Below are 20,311 nucleotides of genomic sequence, written 5' to 3'. Positions count from 1 at the left end.
TGGCTTTCCTGTCCAGTTTCCACCGAACCTTGGTGAGCGCCTGCTCTCGCCTCGCGGGTGTCTGTTTCTAGCCCAGGCTGGAAGTGGTGTTAGAGAACGAGGGAGGGGCCGCCCCGGTGAACCGTGCCTTTGCGGGGTCACCGCGCGCACTGCCGGCGCAGGCGGAGCAAGCTGTTCCCAAGCTCCCTGGAACCCCGCGCAGAGGCAGCCGCGGCCCCACAACCTCTCGGCGCGATCGATCTCCCGGACGCTACAGGTGATGAGCAGGGTTCGAACCCGCCTCTCCCGCACAGGCATCCGGCGCCCTAGGAGCGCCCCGGCCGGTGAGAGGCGCGAGCCTCGGCCGGCTCCCTTCCCGCCGGCGGTCTCCTAGTATCACCGCTGCTGCGCCCTCTTCTAACCTCCCTCGGTGGGCTTAAAGTCTCAGGGTCCTCCTGGCTCGCTCCTCGCACGCCCTCCCCCAGCTCCCGCATCCCAGAGCTTGGAACCTGAGCGCGTGTCTCCGCTGCGGCGTCGGCGGGCCGGGCGGCTGTGGAGTTGGCGCTGGCGACGGGGGGAGGGGGTGGAGGCGGGGAAGGAAAGGGAGGGGTGGGAGGAGATGGAGCCCCGAGACAGGCCGTGGGTTGTGGCAAACTGATCCTTGGAGGGCTAAGCAGAAGCAGCTGCTGGTAATAGGCGCCGCTGGGGAGGCAGCGGGTTTCCCAGCCCCGGTCGCTCGCGGCTGCGACGAGCGCGGGAGGCCAGAGCCACCGCCGGCTGGAGCGACCTGCAGGCAGGCCTCGTTGCAGACCCTCTTAACCTTCCGGGGGATCCGTCAGTCCCAGAGGGCTTTCTGAGCCACCCTCCTCACCAAGACGGGGTAAAAATCACATCCCATTTCCCACTTCTCCCTCCCGAACAAACGCTGTCCTTTCCTCTGCTAGCACCCCAAGAATGGTGCTGAGTGGGTGTTATTCAAAGCCTCGGAAGGAGGAGGGACGGCAGTCGGCTGCTGAAGTCCCCTCGCGTCCTCCCCCCACACTCAGCGTCCTTGCGGAGGTGGCCAAACACGACCCATTGTTTGAGACCCGGCGGCGAGGACGCGCCTCACTTAGAAGTATCTCTTTGGTGATCTTTCCCCATGTACTTCTGAGAAGGGAGATAGGGAAACAGTGTCTGTTGTAGTTTCAGCAGCTTAGAATATTAGTCAAATGTTTGTAAATGCAAACAGTTGGAAACTTAAGAAAATTAATAAGCACACGAAAATCCACGACAAGCCATAACAACTGATTTTTATCTTTCATTTTATATCCGTCCATGATCCATCTAGATATTAAAAAACCCGTGATTTTATGTCGTTTACATAAACCACAGGCATTTGGCATTTGCTCTCGAATTTTTATTCCGATACATTTATGAATTGGTAATTGGCCTTCAAAACCTACTAAATACATATTTTAAACCTGGAAAAATAAAATTCAGCTCAATTTATTGCATTTACATTTTATACAGTTTTTTTTTCCCTTTCTTTAATTGAGGGAAATTTCTCCAAAGTCTCCCCCGCCCCCACCCCCTCACCACTTAGAGTCCTACTTTCAGGGCCTCCGATTCCTCTGTTTTCGTGATATCTAGTAATAATTGCGGTCCCAGAATATAATCAATCTAGAATTTCTTTCTTTGAACATTTACATCATGCAGAGTTTTCGTTACAATTGTTAACATCTTTTGTTGAACTGAACTCATGCTGGAAAAGAAAAACAACAGTGAAAGTTCTTAGGGAGGGGGGAATTGTTCTTAAATCTTGATTGAGATACCGGCGGTAGCACTTTGATTTATCTTTCCTTCCCAAAGGAAGTTAGTGTTCAGTTTTATTGACCAAATGGCGCATCTATATGGACAAAAGTTTGTCTTTTAATTCTGTTAACAATTATGTATACTTTTAGCAAGAAGACGGTAAATTCTGAAGCAAAACAGCTTCCAGAAGAAAACCACTCTCTTTATCATCTGCCTACCTGTTTAGCCACCCCTAACATATCCTAAAGGTATCTTTCCATCTTTACTTCTCTGATACTCGAGGGCTTCAGGACTCTCTAAATAAAGGAGGTTCTAATGTCCTCTTTGAGGGAGGCTATGCATTTCTGTATCTTGGATTTGGACAGAGGAGCTGTTCATAGTCTTTGGGGGGAAATTATCTACTCCTACTTGGAAACAACCTCGGGAAGAGCATCCGTTTCTGAGGTTCCCCCGGAAAAATCCCCACAGCGCGGGCTGCTCAAACATTTACATCCTTAGACGCGTCGCGGTCGTTCTTCCACACCTATTGGATAAGGGCAGCTGTGAAGAACCAAAAACGGATATGTATTGGGAGAGAAGAAGGGAGATTCTCGAATTCTAAAGCAGTACCATCATTTCTAGTTTCACTTCTCTCCTCCCCACCTCCCCCACCCTCCCATCCAATTTGCAGGGCCACGTGTGCAATTCTACATCCCAGAGTCTCTTCTCGAGTTTCTTATATAGTTTTTGTTTTTTTCCCCTCTCAAGTAGTCAGAAAAATAATGCCGAGAGGGGAAAGGGGCCTGAAATCGAATTGCAGAGGCAGCAGGCAGAGCAACCAGACGCGCCTGCACACAGCCCCAGCAACCCGGAGTCTCTCCGGGCTTTTTCGAGACCGCATCCAGTCCAAATGCGCAGCGTCCTGGGCTGGAAGAAAAAGACGCAGCTAGACTTCCGTAACGTGAAGGCGAAATCGGCAAGGAAAATCCTCCTACCTGAGGTGAATTTCGCTTAACTCTCTGAACCGAGCTCAAGTCGTTTCAGGGTCTTTGGTCCTGCGATTCCTCCTACGTCGCCACAGACCCACGCGCGGGACCTCTAACTCTCTCAGACTATCCCTGTTTTCAAGCTTCCTAGCTCCATTTTCACGTCAAAGGAGTCATCCACGTTTGATCCTTGCAGCTACATTCGCAGGAATTCTTGCACAGGGAACCCCTCTTTCCGAGGCAAACGGGGTTTGATCAGCAGTTCTAGCTCACGTTTAAATTTCAACATACATTCATACCCCCGTGTGCCTGGCCTCGCGGCAGGTCCTCTTTCACCCACACAGGGTACAGGTAAACGCTCCTTGGTGCATTTTGCCTCCTACGATATCATTGCATCTGATTACACTTCAGAATTCCCCACGGTACTGGAAAGACACCCAAACCTATTGAATAAGTGATTTGAGACTGCGGAGAAATTTTATTTAACAACAAAGATGAAAAATTGCTAGAAGCAGTCACACTTCAGGGACCATAGCGCTCTTGTTTTCTTACATAAGGTAGAATAACTCCTTTTTCACTCCAACAAACGTTTTGTCCCAGCTGATCATCAGTGGTTTCCTTAGCTGATTGTGAAGTGGTTTGAGTTTTCCTCTTGCCTATATAAATCAGTTTCATGATTTGAAGGAAAATATCTATATCATGTTAGATTGAGGAAAATTATTTGGCTCACCATTAGCTTCAGAATCTACAGCATATTAAAACATGAAATCTTGGGACAAAGCTTTTAGAGGAAAGTTGCCATGAGTTGTTAGTATGCTGTGTGTTCTGAAAAATGAATGATGAAATTTATCTTTCAGACTCCTTCCTTTCATACTTACTATAAACATCATGGGTTTTGGCTCTGATTCAGTTAATTTATAGATTTAATAGTACATAAAAGCACTGGTTTAAACAATGCACAAAGCAATGTAAAATGTTATTCCTTGAAGGATAGCTTAAGCTATCAAACATTTGTTTGATAAAATAGAATACCCTAGCAAAACAAAGCAAGCAAACAAAATATCTGCTGTTAGGAGAGAAACCACATGGAGGCAAAGAATAAAACAAAACAAAGGAAAAAAAAACAGGGATAAACAAAAATAGGAACAAAAGAAGTCAACTTCAATCAGCAGTTCAACTCTCTGAATATCTGACTAATGCTCAAGGACACACTAGGTTTTCATTATCTAGAACATCTCCTCAGTGCCTCTTGTTACATGTTAAGAAATAAAGACAATTACAGTGTTGGAAACATAATTTTCCTCACTCTAAATATTTTATGCTTATCAAACAAACAATGGATAGTTTGCTTTCTTCCTTTCACTGCTCCTTTGGCAGTAAATTTGGCACTTAGATGGTGCTTGGCTTTGCATGCAAGGCAAGGCAGTTAAAAAATTATCTTTATAGCTACCTCTGGTGCTATTCTTCAGGCGTACTGTTGGCTAAGAGAGAGATGATTGCTTGCTTCATCTAAATGGGCCTCAGTCCACAATCTGTACATTTATAGAATAACCCTTTATGTTACCTCTTTTCAATGAATTCAAGCTTTCTTATCCTGGGCTTTCTGAAGTCAAAGTAAACTGGTGAGTTTTATTTTTGCATGACAATAGAACTCACAACATGGAATAGATTTTTTTAAAAGTTCAGCAGTAATTTACAGCTGTAAACCTAAAGTCAATAAAAGTACTATCAGCTATCTGCCAAATACTTGGTCAGGAAATAGCAAATGAGATTTTACCTAGATAAGTACAAGCAATAGGTCTGGGGAAATATAATCTAGAAGTCATAAACTTGAGGTCCTACTCCATACTTGTCAGGAGTCAAGCTACCAAATATTTCCATTCCACTGGCCATTAGAGTTTGCTTATGAAGCATACAGTTCTGTTCCAGACTATACTGAAGGAACAATTGTGTTGGATGTTTTAAAAATGCACCAGCAATTTTATTCTTGGAGGAAGAGGTGCTATTTTTTACATTTCTTAGTTGTGAGAAAGAAGAATAAATCTGATGCTTGTTTGTCATCTGATATTATAGGAACGTAAAAGGAACAGTCAGGCCATTGCCTTTGGGCTGGGGGGAAAACTAGTGACTTCCACATTGAGGAATCATATTCCCCCAAAGCACTTGTTAGATATCCTCTCTTTGTAAAGGTATAGGCAGCTTCCAAGGGGATATGTTAACAAGTAGAATGATCTGGATAAAAGCAAACTGGAAGCTTAGGAAAGCTCCACCTATAGCAGTGGTTGACAGTGAAAATTATGTATATGCCAAGAGAGAAAGATGATAAAAAGAGAAGAAAAGCAGGCAAATGAAATATGCAGAAGGAATGCATCTCAATCACTTTGGAAGACTCACCTAAAAAGAAAAGATCAACAAAAATACGTGTTTTTTTTTTTAATTAGTCAAATGTACTATAAAGTTTGCCATTTATGAGACAAAGGATACAGGTAAAACATCACCTGAAAATTATCTGTAGGTCTTTAGTAGCAACCTGGCCAAGAATCCACACCTTGCAGCCCTCACTTGCTCTCCTAAGCTAGAAGTGCATAAAGATAAAAGTAAACTTAAACTTGTTCCCTTTACCCCAGGTCCTCTTACTGCATACTTCCAAAATCCCTGGTGTGATTAAAGAATTTGATGACGTTAAGAAGTCTCCATAGGAGGAAATGTATTTCCTAACATGAGTCAGCATGGTTTAGAAAGCCAATCCTAATGTAACAAGAAATTGGATGGAAAGGTCAAAAATTTATGGCTCATGTAATAAGTTCCCGGGTAGTGAGAAGACTTTTCCCTGGTTTATCTCACACAGTTGTTCTTTTCTTTGTTTTTTTTTTTTTTTTAAGGGAGCAATAGGCATTGACATTTAACTTTTAGATTATAAGAAATTGCAGCAGACTAAAAAAGACGTGCACTTTCTATAATATAAAGGTCCAAGGGTATAGGGACCATGTCTTGAGTCTTGTGCATAACTTTTCTTGGAATAATCATTCTAGTGCTTTCAAATAATGCTTTCCATCGAGATACACTCTACACTCAAGGAATTAACATGCTTCCTCATGGTACTCAGTGATTTAACTGAGTGAAAGAAGAGAGGCCAGGGCAAGGGGAAAATGACTGGTCTTTTTAAAGTTTTTTTTTTTTTTTTTTTTTAATGGTTCCTGTACATAAGAGCATTTCCAACTCATACCTGGAGAGTTGGCTTCACTCTTGGCTGTTCCCATACGGTCCAGTCCTCTCTCCATGACGCTCTGAGGTAAATCTCAATCTAAACTTATGGGCTGGATCTTCATTTTCCTTATGAAAACTCCCATTTGGTGCATTTGACGATATTTTCTAGATGAAATTACACTGCCAAACTAAATAACAAAGGAATGTTTAAAAACGTGTGGGCTGTGTGCATGTGAGAGAGAGGTCTCTGAATCAGGACTAGTCATAACATACCTGTCAGTATAGGCGGAATACAAATGCTCAAAGAACTACAAAACTCCTGTTGATTTTTGCCCTCTGCCTTCTGTGGATCTGTATTTGAAAGTTTGAGGACTCGGATATCGATGTACATTTCTGTCACATGTGTTCTGTATTTATGCCATAAGCCACAGTATAACTCTACATTTAAGGAATTTTTGTGCAAAAAAACTTTCTCAATTTTTTTTTTATTACACATAATGTAGGTTAGGCCAGCAGTTAGGATTAGCATTTTATGACATGTAAACAGCTGAATGTTCTAAGTTCAATATAAACCAACAGATACATAATTGAGTCCTTATGGCATTTACTAGTTACTCACATGGCAATCCAGAAGATAAATATATCTCTATATATACATCAATAGATGAATATAAACTCTCATGTAGCCTCAAATGGAGAATTGTGAATATATGTTTTATTGGATTTTGGCTTGCATTGCAAAAGACATTTACATTTATTGAAAATTTTATTCATAGTTGCATTCATGTCAAGTGAAAAAAAAAAGCATATTTTATGTCAAAAATAAACCTATCTTGGGTGGTATAATTCATTAGCAGATTGTGACCCTACGCCCAGGCAGGACTATAAATCCACGCTGTGTGCCTGTGACTGATTTGGGATTTGGATTTCTGATTTGGCTGAGAGATGTGCAAAAACCTCAAGTAGTCAACAGCTCCCTACTGGCTATGCATCTGAGGGGCTCAAGAACATTGTTTATTCCAGCAAGTGTCTGGAATACATTATACTCGATAAATTGGCTCCTGCTACTCCCGTTTTGGAGAATATGAAGACTTTGTATACTGTGCTGAAATAAATGTACTTTGCCCAAATAACAGTTTTCCTTAAAAGAAAATTCTAAATATGACTCTATCGTCTGAATCTAGGATTTCCAATATTTTAAACACCTGGCATTTCTGAAACAGTAATAATGAACTAATTCTCCACACCTTCAAACTCAGAAACTGGTTCAAAATTTAGATATGTTTTTATCCAGGGGCCATATGAATCGAGGTTTCCAGAAGTTGAAAAAATAAAATGGTAGTACATTTGGGTTCAAAGTTGTTCTATATATATATATATATATATATATGTTTTTTTTTTTTTTAAGAAAAGACCAAGGCTAAGGATCAAACAACTCTTTGTATTAAAACATAAACATTTTAGATTGTATTTTACTTGAGTTATATTGATTTTCAAAATATGATTTTAAAATAAATAACAAACCTGTAGTCTAACGAGAGAAACTTTCATTGGCTTTGATGAGGTCTTAGCAGACACATATTTGGTAGTTTGGGGTTACTGTTGACTCGCTATTGAAATAATACTTTTGATCACCTGTGCTTTAAGAGATTCTGGATTTACTTTATGTTATGGAAATTCCTTATATTTGTGAATGGGTAGAAATGATAAGTGATGAATTAAAAAAGGCAAAGTCATCCTCATCAACTGGCTGATTTATATAATGTTTCCATTTGGACAAGATATTGAGGTCTAATTGGGTTAACATAATTCATCAATGCATTGACTTCTACCCGAAGTCCTCTTCACCCAATTGTTGTTGTTTGTCATTGTTTAGTCGGTAAGTCTTGTCCAACTCTTTTGTGACTGTAGCCTGGGAGGTTCCTCTGTCCATGGGATTTCCCAGGCAAGAATACTGGAGTAATCCAAGGCTGCCATGCCATCCTTCAGGGGATCTTCCCAACCCAGGGACTGAACCCATGTCTCCTGCTTGGCAGGAGGATCCTTTACCACTGAGCCACCAGGGAAGCCCCTTCACCCAATACACAGTGTATTTTGAAAACTGTGTCTGTCTACACATAAACATTCAACCGATAGGATCAAAAATTGGTCTTTGTGTAGATTTCTAATTACCTCCAGGGTGTTGGTTTTCTCTCTTAATCTATAATCTGTGGTCTTTGAAGGTGAAGGATTAGGTCTCATTGTTCTGCCTGGCACTTCCTAGTACCTACTACAAGTCAACAGATACTCAATGATTGATAAAAACAGCAAAGCTCGTGAATCTAGCCAATTTTGAAAGAGTGTGTATCATAACACCAGTATTCATGCCCTGCTTTACACTTTCCGAGGTCCCTTTGCTTACATTATCTCATTTGATGTGAATAATTGAGTGGGGGGTGGGAAAGGGATTTCATCTGAGAGGGAGAGAGAAGTGCAAACATTTGAAGGCTCACTGAGTCCTTATAAGAGCAAATCATGAAGGGTTTTACATATCTTTCACTGCTTGTGATTGGATCCTAATCAAGTAAGAGGAAGTTCCCAAAGAAGGAATATCTCACATTACCTACCTGTAATGGATGCTTTGGTGGCTTTCCAGATGTCACAAGTGGTAAAGAATTCACTTGCCACTGAGACAAGTGTTCCATCCCTGGGTCTGGAAGATCCCCTGGAGGAGGATATGGCAACCTGTTCCAGTATTCTTGTTGGGAAAATTGCATGGATAGAGGAGCCTGGCAGGCTACTGTCTATGGGGTGGCAAATGAGTCAGACACTACTGAGTCTCTCTCTCTCTCTCATACACACACACACACACACACACACACACACACACACGGTTCATCCAATGTTGAAATTCTTTACAGGTTGAATCAAGAGTCTCTTTAGCCCCTATTACAGATGCAAAGGGACTCTGAGGTGACAGAATCTCTCTTCTACCCTCCCAAAGGGTACCTTGATGCCCAGAAAGGCAAAACATTTAATAGCAAGGATACAGGGTTAGATGTGGATGTTTAGTCCAGGCCCCCAAGCACAATTCTGGGGGAATCCACTTACTACTCTTTGCCTCAGTTTCCCTAGCTCTAATAATTTTAAGACTAATTGCAAAATTATTTGAATTCTGGACGTTTTGATAAGTTTCAGTCTGACTGCTTATTCCTTTACACCCTCCCCACTCCAAAATGAAAAAAAAAAAAAAAAATCACCGTGTCACTCCACCCACCTCCACCTAGTTCCTCCTTGTTAACAGAGAAAACCCCACCACCCTCTGGCTCCGTGGGAACACCGCGAGGGCCCAGGCGTCCGAGCCATCCCTGGGGGAGTGGGCACCAGGCCCAGACTCCAGGTGGCGGGCCGAGGGTAGTGGGGGCCCGGGGAGGGGGCTGGGGGGAGGGCGTACCGGGAAGACCCGGGGTGCTGGAAGGAGGGTTCCCCTCGCCAGTACCGGCCCCGTGTCGCTGAGCACTTAGAGCCGCGCCAAGGGCGGCCCGCGACCAGGAGGCACAGGCGCATTTCAGAAGGAAAGAAAGAAAAAAGCTTCGACTGGCTCGAATTTCTGGAAGCCAGAGCAGTTTTGGCCCTAAACACCAGCACAGAACCCCTCTTAGCTCTGCCTCGGCCGCTCCGTTACCCATTTTCGGTTTGGTTTTGGAAGAACCGGTTCCTTGGCCCCGCGTCGCCGAAGCTGTGACCCGAGTAAGTCCAGCCGCCGGGCCCGGTCGCCGGCCACCCTCCCCTCGCGCGCTCCCTTCCCACCTTGGCCCCCGGCGGCCGCGCTCCCGCCCCTGCCCGGGCGGCCCGGCCGGCTTTGGCCTCCAGTGGGGTTGCGTTGACCAGGAGACTTTGTTGTGAAAAGAAATCTGACCCTTGGGCTCCGAGGCCGCAGCCGAGAGAGCCCGGGGCCGCGACGCCCGCGGCCTCACCCGGGCCAGGAGGGTGGCGATCGCGTCTGGGGGGCCGGGGTGGGGGGTGGCGAGAAGTGGGTGCAGCCAGGCGCGGCGCCCCGACCCCCGCCTGTGATTGCGCGCGCGCCGCCTGCCACGCGACCCCCGCGCCGCCGCCGCCTCGGCCTCCTCCTCGGCGTGGGCACCGCCGCCAGGTACGCGGAGCCACCTGGAAGGGTGCGGCGGCGCGCGCGCAATAATGGGGCCGCGCGTCGGGCGAGCAGCTGGGGGACGCGGGCGTCGCCCCCGGCCCTCGGCATCAGGGCGCTTCACGTGGAGGGCTGTGTTTGGGGCCAGTGGGTTTTCTTTGGGGGGGGAGGTGATGACTGATGGGGACGTCGGGGGACGGAAAAGGGGGGTGGTGGTCATCTTGGCCTTATTTGCTGTTGCGATTGCTCTCTTGGACGGGTGCTTGTGCTTGAAGCTCCAGCGATAGGAAATATTTGGGGAGCAGTCTGAACAAACGAACATTTAGTGCCTTGTAGCCCCGGGAGTTACGTCTTTTGGCCCAAAATGGATTGTTTGGTCCAATTCAAGGACACCAGTTAAAAGAAGTAGCAGATGACTTGGAGGAGGTCAATGAGGGTGAGGCATTATTATTCTATGAATAATTAGGGAAGCGAGGAAAAATAAACAGGATCTCTGCTTTAGCTTTGGACGGGGGAAGGTGAGAATAATGCAAATGTTATAAACAACTATCATTGTTTACTTTGAGATCTTCTCTCATCCAATTTTTCCCCCGTAAATCTGGACATATTTTATTTTATAATTGGAAGAAATGTGCTTTACAATGTTGTGTTGGGTTTCCACACTACAACTCCAATCAGCCATGCTATGCTTGGTGGCTCAGTCGTGCCTGACTCTTTGCAAGCCCATGGACTGTAGCCGGCCAGGCTCCTCTGTCCATGGAGATTATCCAGGCAAGAATACTGGAGTGGGTTGCCATGCCCTCCAATGCCAGTTACACCCAATTTTTTTTTTGTTCTGGGAGCCACACTAACACTAGCTAGGTAAGTCATCTCCTAAAACGCAAGGCTTCTGGAAACTGGTGCAAAGGGAGCCCAACCTGGCGCTCTGTGACAGCCTAGAGGGGTGGAATGCGGGACACGGGATGGAAGCTCGAGGGAGATGATGTATGTATAACTATGGGTGGTTTGTCTGCAATGCAGGAGACCTGGGCTGGATCCCTAGGTTGGGATGATCCCCTTTAGGAGGGCATGGCAACCCACTCCAGTATTCTTGCCTGGATAATCTCCATGGACAGAGGAGCCTGGCCGGCTACAGTCCATGGGCTTGCAAAGAGTCAGACACGACTGAGCCACCAAGCATAGCATGGCTGATTGGAGTTGTAGTGTGGAAACCCAACACAACATTGTAAAGCACATTTCTTTAAATTATAAAATAAAATATGTCCAGATTTGGGGGGAAAAATTGGATGAGAGAAGATCTCAAACCTGTTAAGAAATGTAAGTTGATTATATATTCCAAAGAATCAGTGGTGTCAGCACAGAGGATGCTGGGTAGAAGTGGGAAGAGCAGGACTGATGGAGGAGCAGGATGTCCATGGAGGCCAAGGAAGGCCTTCCTTCATCCTGTCCAGAGACCCTAGAACCCTGAATTTCCTCTGTCGCTAGCTCAGAACTGTTCATTCAGCCTAGCACTGGAAAACGTGCCATGTACCAAACATCTTGTTACATGGATTCAGATGGTTTCTGCCCTGAAGGAGCGGTCTGGTGGACGATTGTGACTCATAGGATTAGTACTTGGATGGGGAAATAGATTGACAGGCTTCCCAGAGGCAGGACTGGATGGGCCTTGAAGGTTGTGTAGCAGTCTGGGTAGAAGGTGTGTCCTCTGGGCAGAGAGCTGTTAACACCAAGGGCATCGGGACAGTCTGGGGAAACTGCGTGTGAGCAGGAGAACCCAACACAGGAGAGATGCGGAGGGACCTTAGGTGGGGACAGATTGGAAAGGGCTTTGATGTCAGGCCAATGGACTCAGTCAGATGTGTTCCCTATTTGGAAGAGAGCAGACGCTAACACATTTCACAATTTGAAATGGATGAAGGCCTTGGGGAAAAGGCAGAGGAAAGTGTTAATAGAAGATGTTACAAAATAAGTATGAAAGCATCAGTTAGTGGGATTCTTTAGCTTATAAAAAAAGTCAAAGTGTTCATAAAAGGTAATGAAAGAGAGGGAACATAACAAGAACAAGGTTGTTGCACTAATTTTCTTAGTAACCTGAAATACTGAAGTGTCCAGCTATCCTTACACAATTGACATGATAATTTTGGTATGTAAAAACTAGAAATGATGAAGCATAGTGCGTTATAGTTTTATGACTTTTCATCCTTTACTAAATGATTATTATCATCCACTCACATTTATTGAGCATGTACTATGTGTAGGATGTATTATCAACCTTCTCCATCCTATTAGATGTTATTGGTGTCATTGTATAGATAAAGAAATAAGCTCTTTAAGTTTTCCTATGAGTGTAAATGAGCTGCCCTGGTGGCTTGGACAGAGGAATCTGCCTGCAATGCAGGAGTCCTGAGTTCCATCCCTGAGTTGGGAAGATCATCTGGAGAAAGGAACAGCAACTGACTCCAGTGTTACTGCCTAGAGAATTACATGGACAGAGGAGCCTGGCAGGCTACAGTCCATAGGATCCCAAAGAGTCAGACACGACTGAGTGACTAACATTTCTTTCTTTCATGAGCATAAATGAATTTAAGACACTTGAGCCAAAACTTCAGCATAGTGAGGTTTCATAATTCACAGACGGTGTTCAGAGAAATTCTTATAACCTCTCCCTAGGTAACACTTTTCCAATATCTTTAAATGTTATTCTTCCTTCATTTATGAACTCAGTCTAAGATGCGAGTAACTCTCTTTCTGTTTGGAGGATAGTTCAGGGAGTTGAGAGAATTATCTCCCATTTTTCTGGTGACTTCTAAAAGTATAGAATTCACCGTTTTATCCTTAAGTTCCTCTAAAAGTTATGGTGGAATAGGATTTAATGCAAAATAGTCTTCTATTTTTAATAGGAACTTAAAATATACTTAACTTTGAATTATCTAGAGTTGTTTCATTTAGAAACCAGAGCCATTTATTTGTATTTAAAGCAGTGTTTATTATTTGTACCAATTCTTATTGTCTGTGTGAATAAATGCAAGACGGTGGGAAAAAAAAACAAGTTCCAAGAGATTCATTAACCTTTCCGAGATTACAGAGTTGATGAGTGACAGAGTAACTGACTCAGATCCCTCCCTACCTTCCCTACGTCTTCAGTGGTCTTTTTCTCTCCCCTTGGCTGCATCAGGACTAGCTGTCTGGGGCTTTCTGTTCTTCATCATTTCTACCAGTGACTTGAAAAAAGGAAACTAATGGAATGGTTTTGAGGTTGGCATATTACACAAAGCTGAATGGATATCTCAGATCGTTTTCAGAAGAGTTTGTGTGTCCCTAAGCTCATAAGCGCTGGTAGTGTTTGGCTCCAGAGGCCACTGACCACAGACATGTTGTGACGGGGGGGTGGCAGGGGGGAGGAGGGGAATCAGAGCATTAACTAATTTCTAAAAAGATGAGTAATTAAATTTGGGGGCTTGAGAGGAGATCGGATTGTAATCTTAGGAAATATCATTGTAATCTTCTGATGTTTCAGGGATTACTTTGTATCAGGGGCATATTAAAATACATCCATGTTGGTGCAGAAGAAAAATGGACCCTAGAAGAGAAGGTGTTGATAGGTCTGTTTTAGCTCAGTACAAGGGAATGGCTCATAAAGGTTAAACCTTCCAGCTGTAGACCCCAGTGGCATGCCAAGTTGGTGAGTTTCTGTCCCCAGAAGCAAAGATGCAGAAGCAAGTTGGCTGTCAGTCAAGGAGGTTTTGGGTGATTCCTACCCTAAATGGAACTTGGATTCCACAGCTTGCTTCTGTGGCTCCATCACAACATCCCATACCGTGTATATTCCCATCACATTATGTCACCTGGTAGCTCTTCTCTTAGTGAATTCACGGGAGAGGGCTTTGTTAACCATTTCAAGGTTTGCTCTAATGTAAGTTGTCCTTTGATTTTAAGAAGAGTGAAATCCAAAGAAACTTTGAGTCAGTGCCTTTTTTTTCTGACCACTTAATGCTTTCTCCATCACCGTCTTTGTTTTTGGTGTTTTGGCCTCTGAGACTGCAATCCTGCAGTCTTATTCTGTGGCAAGCAACCCTTACTCTTGTCAAGGTGCAACTAAAAGTAAGAGTCAGCAGCCAGGAAATGAGGAAATTGCTTTGCCTAACTTTGCTTGTGATTGTCAAGGGTAAAAGAGCAGCGAGGCATTTATTCCCCAGTTCCTCCCAAACTGCATATGTAATCTGCATGCATCCTAAGGTCTAATGAGGAACCTGGGTCCCCTATAGTAAATATGTTACATAGTGAGCTGACTGTTCAAGTCTCTGCCTCTATCCATGGTTAAAATTGCCTTTGAATTTTAGCAAGAAGTCAAAGAAAAAGAAGTGACATCAGAATCTGAGAAATATGTTTGCACCTTATTTTTGTGACTAAAACTGCTTTTTTGTTCTGGACAGCTGAACTTATTGTGGGTTAAGCAGTCAAGCAGAAATAGATGTTGCCTGCCTTAGGGAGGAGTGTTGGTGGTTGAACATTTGGATAAAGACCAGCACTGATGTCATGGTTGATTTGTAGGGGCAAGAACTTACCGTCCCCAATGAAGAAGGCAATAACTGTCAACACTGTTTGTGGCTTCATTAATGGGACTGGGAGAAAAAGAGGTTGACAATTGATAGGAAATATAAATTTTGGCACATTAAGAAAATCAACTTTATAAAGTGTGTAGGTCAATGAATTTGGACAATTATGTATACTCAGATGATCATGACCATTAAGATATAGAACATTTCTGGTGGTGGTTTAGTCGCCAAATCGTGTCTGACTCTTTTTCGACCCCTTGGACTGTAGCCCGCCAGGCTCCTCCGTCCATGAGATTTCCCAGGCAAGACTACTGGAGTGAGTAGCCATTTCCTTCCCCAGAGGATCTGATGGAAACCAGGTCTCCTGCATGGCAGGTGGATTCTTTACCAACTGAGCCACCTGGGAAGTTCCCTCATGCCCTCTGCAGTCCAACCCCACCCCACCCGCATCTCTATCCTTGGCTCCACTCCCCTGCTTTCCACCCCTGTGGATGAGTTTTTGTGATGTATGTTTAACATCTTAAGAGGTGTTTGATGGTAGAGTTTTCTGTGTAAAAGCAAAGGAGTAGCTATTTCAGATCCCCTTTTCCTTGAATAAAGTAAGAAAATTCATCACTTAGTTATAGTTATTTGGACAGCAGCAAAGAGCCATTGAATGGAACCAGTTTAGTCTGCTCAGTTCAGTTCAGTTCAGTTCAGTCGCTCAGTCGTGTGCAACTCTTTGAGACCCCATGAATCGCTACCAGTTGTTTAAGAGCAGAAGTTATTTTAAAAGTAAAACTAGAGTCTTGGGAGGCCAAGAAACTATTTCTGTGATCCATTGTGGACCACCAATGTCTGTGGAGGACTAGCAATGCCCCAAATTCAATAACTGCAACAGAACTGATACAACAGCCTGGTGAAATTTTATTTGAGTTTCTCATGGTTTAGATTTTAGGAATTTAGGAATTATGGTTTAGATTTTTTTCTTAGATGTCTGAATTTCTTTATGACATAAAAGATTTATGGGCCTGTAGTTCTCAAGCATTGTGTTATTATAGCACACTTCTCTCCCAATCCCTCATGGGCTTGCAACCAGTTGTCATTGTGGGGAGCATTGACTTCTTCTGTGCTTCAGTAGAAATTATTTTATGACAATGGCTGTGAGACTCAACCATCTAAGTCATGTGGCATGGTGAGTTACCTTGCTGAAGTTAAGAGGGAAAATGATTAGAAAATGGTAAAAGATCCCATGTTTACTGAAATATGTTTTGACTTTTTTCAATTTAAAGATGTTTTCTTTTTTAAGATTTTAAAAAATTGAAGTATAGTTGATTTATAATGTCATAGTTTCAGGTATACAGCCAAATGATTCAGTTATACATGTATGTACATATAGATATATCCATTTTTCAGGTCCTTTTTCCTTATGGTAAGTTGCTTCAGTACTGTCTGATTCATTGTGACCCCATGAACTGTAGCAGACCAGGCTTCTCTGTCTATGGGATTCTCCAGGCAAGAACACTGGAGTGGATTGCTATTCCTTTCTCCAGGGGATCTTCTTGACCCAGGGATCAAACCCGGGTCTCCTGTATTGGCAGGCGGGTTCTTTACTACTAGCGCCACCTGGGAAGCCCAGGTGTAATAACATCTGTAATAACATGTTTTTCCTTATAGGTTATTACAAAATGCTGAGTATAGTCCCCCACTTTGACTTTTTGTCTTGAATCTGTGAGAACAGATTCTATTCCGAAAGCAATGTTAAGTGAAAGAAAGCAGGTGACGAGTGTGATAACCATGCCTACATTTGTCTGCATAGTGATGCCTGCATCAGTGATTTAGTTAAGCTTTCAAATACCCTGCAATAGTTTTAATATGCAAAAGTTTGTCATGAACACAAAAATTTGGTAATCTCTGATATAGGGAGGTTCATGAATGTTGTCAAGATTACAAATTCTTTTGTAGCAACTTTATTGGAATATTTTATAAATATGATTGCTGTGTTTCATCCTTCCACTAGGGTCAGTGTTGTTATCAGAGAAAAATCCAAATAAGTGAATTTGACTTGAAAAGAATTAGCATTTTTAGCTTTCATACCTCTTGATCCTTTAATTATTCTGTTTGGAATTTATGCTTAAAGAAATAATTAAAAGAAGGAAAAAACTTGTTGAATAAAGATATTGAAGTGTTATATGCTATAGTGAAAGAGTGGAAAAAACTCCCAAATATCCCACTTTATGGAAACATCTCCCTGATGGAATATTACACAGGCATTAAAATGATAAGTGTACAGACTGTAAAATACTTAGGAAATGATGTTAAGAGAAACCATAGAAACACAAACATGAATATTTGCGCTGATTACAGCTATATAAAATTGTGTATGCATACAGACACGTTGGGTTGATGGAATTACAGGTGTATTTCTTTAGAGTTTTCTTTATAATGTAGAAAGTACTACATTGAAATAGTGTGTAGGTCTAATACTCTTGGAAACAAAGCTTGAATTCAACTTTAGTTACTGAATAAATGCGTATCATCGTTTTCCTAATTAGTGTCAGCTCATTGGTTATCCCCTTGTCTTATATTCTTCCTCTGAAGGAAGTTGCATATGGTGGAAACAGAAATCTGGTCATATTTATTCAGAGATTCTGTAAAGAACAGAGGCTTCATACTTCAAACTCTAGAATAGCAGCACCAGTAAATCAGTGGAAAAGGTATAAATGCAAATAAGTGTGTCAACATTTATTTCTATAGAAACTGCATCTCCAGCCATAGAATTTCACCAACATAGAGCTGAACTTGATTTTCCTTAATGGCTTCCATGGTTGGGGTGTGTGGTCCTTCCAACAATCAGAAAGTCAATGAGAATCTGGGTTTTGAATCTGACTCACCTGAGCATGCCAAATTTCTGTTTCCCCTGATATAACCATATTTCTGAAGAAGGTGAGGAAAGCAAAGAAGAAGCCACTTTGAGACACAGCCACTCATGGAATAGTGAGTTGAAGAAGTCTCTGGAGATCATTTATCCAATGGTTCATTTCACTGCAGGCTTCTGTTTGTAAATTTTCTTAAAGACCCCTTGATTTGATATGTTTATTTAATCTGCAGTTGTGGTCTTCTGGGGACATATTTCAGAATAGCCCTTTTCTTTTCTACAAAGCAGTGTTCAGCCACTAGTTTCCTTCTGCTTCTCAGGAATGCTAGAAAACTCAACACTTGGTGAGAAGGCAAAGATGAAAGTGATGGTGTGTTGTAATGAAAATACTCTTTCATCCAAGGAGCTGCAAGTTACTAACAGGGTCTGATGGGTCTCTGGTTCATTAGAGATGATTTATATGTCATCTAAACTAAATCCCCCCACATTTTTTTTTTTTTTAGAACCAGCAGGAAAAATTTAAATATATGTGTTGTATAAAATTTTTGAAAGGATTATTTTCTTCCCAATCATATTAATCGCCACCTCCACTCTCACCTTGTTTTTCTTCAATCTGGAAAGTCTATTCCATGCACCTGCCTAACTAGACCCTTTCTCTATTTCATGGCTGTGTAACTTGCACACTTATTTCAGCTTCTCATCTTCCAATCTTTTGATCTGACAATAGTCAGAATGTTTTTGATGATGGTAAAGAATCTGCCTGCCAATGCAGGAGACTCAAGAGACTCAGGTTTGAGCCCTGGGTCAGGAAGATCCCCTGGAGAAGGAAATGCCAATCCACTCCAATGTTCTTGCCTGGGCAATCCTATGGGCAGAGGAACCTGGTGGCTACAGTCCATGGGGTTGCAGAGTTGGACACAACTGAGCACATATGCTACTACACTGCACACCACTTTTACTTGTGATGAACTAGAACTAAAGTAAAAGTAAGATAATTTTTACAGGTAAAATGAGGTGCTGTTGCTTATTTTATCAACTGCCTAGCAGTTGGAAAATGGGTGGGAAAAGAATAGGAAGTGTCAATGTGGGGTGGTGAATATGGACTTACAGAACGCAGAAAACTTGAGGTTCAAAGCTCTTGAGTAATTTTTTAAAAAAAAATAGCAAGGGTGTTTAAGAATTGGGAAGAGTTTAAATTATAGCAGGAATGCATGGAATAGATGTATTTTTCTCCTATATTTGTGACCCCATTGTCTGTAGCCCACCAGGCTCCTCTGTCCATGGAATTCTCCAGGCAAGAATACTGGAGTGGGTTGCCATTTCCTTTTCTCCAGGGGATCTTCCCAACCCAGTGACTGAACCTGGGTCTCCCGCATTATAGGCAGACTCTTTACCAACTGAGCCACCAGGGAAGCCTCAAAAAGTTTCTGTATCTAGAACTATTTCTGTATTTTAACAATAAGCTTGTTAGTTGCAGTGGAGCATGAAATATTTCCAAATATGGGTCTATAGGTATCATTGTAATGTAATCACCAGGGGTGCAATTTCATAATGCCTTTGGGCCCCCAAAGGGGGTTTTATGTGATTGCAAGATTTGTCAAATTGTAGTCTTGATTTGGTGTTTTCTGTAGCATCTTTTATCAGCATGTACATCTAACATTTATTTGCCATTGTTTCTTTGCTGGTGTGTCTACAATGATTTCAGCTCCTTCCTACCCCACTCCCCTAAGAGTAGCAAATATAAAGGAAATTCTTAAGGCTTCCATTAATCTTGTGTCAGAAGAGTCTATGTAAGTTTACCTTTCCATGGTGTTTCATCAACAGTCCAGAGGATTGGGACTGAAGAAGGCATAGCTCCCTCAGGTGCTGGAGAGGTCAGTACGTACAGAGTCAGTTCTTCCTGTTTCTTATTGCCCAGATCCTCCCACTGTCCCTCTTGCCATCTGCCTGCTTCTGCTCAGCACCAGATGCCAATGTGGGCACATGGCCTGGGGCTGTGAATACAATGTATATGGATTGGCTTATGGCACCTGACCAGGTAAGGACACTTTTGATACCACGACACCTGTCCGTACTGCTTTACAAATCTCCACAAATTTCATGTCACCAATCCTTCTGTCAGCGTGCATCTTCCCTCTCCATCCTACACTTAGATCAACCTCCTTGGACATTCTTCTATTCCTTTTTTTCTAGGAACCACCTTAGTGAAGTTCAACTCTAAGTGCTCTTTAGGTCTATATAGTTTTATGAATAGCTGTTCTTTATGTGTGTAATATGTAGGTAAGCAGGTAGATGTTTCTTAGGGTATTTGAACAAATGTTGAAGACCTAAAATACGATGAGTCATTTTTTGATTGAATGATGGCACCACCATTTAACTACCCATCTACTTCTAGCTCATAGTTTACATATATCCAGAAGTTGTCATGTATCAATAATATTCATTCATTCATCCAAAATATTTAATGAGTGCCATATGTGATCAGAACAAGAGAGGGAAGCATGGTCCTAGGCCTCATGGAGCTACAATCTAGTGGTGGAGACAGGTAGAGAAATAATGACAGTCTCATTAGATAAGTGCTGTAATGGGGGCAGGCTTATTTATAAACCATGAAAGACCAAGTCCAACAAGGGAGTTAAGGGCTTACCAGAGCCAGGCTCCTAAATATCAGTAGACCCAGTCATGGCATATATTTCATGGTTTGGATTGACATGTAGAAATCTGGAAACAACTATGCTGATTTAGCAAGCAGGAGGATTTGTAAATAAAGTCCATGGGTCTCTGTGATTTTGTGATTTGTGAGTGGGAGTCTTTCTTAGTGGAGACA

The sequence above is a fragment of the Dama dama genome, chromosome 21, assembly GCF_033118175.1.
Source record: "Dama dama isolate Ldn47 chromosome 21, ASM3311817v1, whole genome shotgun sequence".
Taxonomy (NCBI): domain Eukaryota; kingdom Metazoa; phylum Chordata; class Mammalia; order Artiodactyla; family Cervidae; genus Dama; species Dama dama.
The sequence above is the reverse complement of the archived record's forward strand: the minus strand, read 5'-3'. Positions refer to the sequence as shown.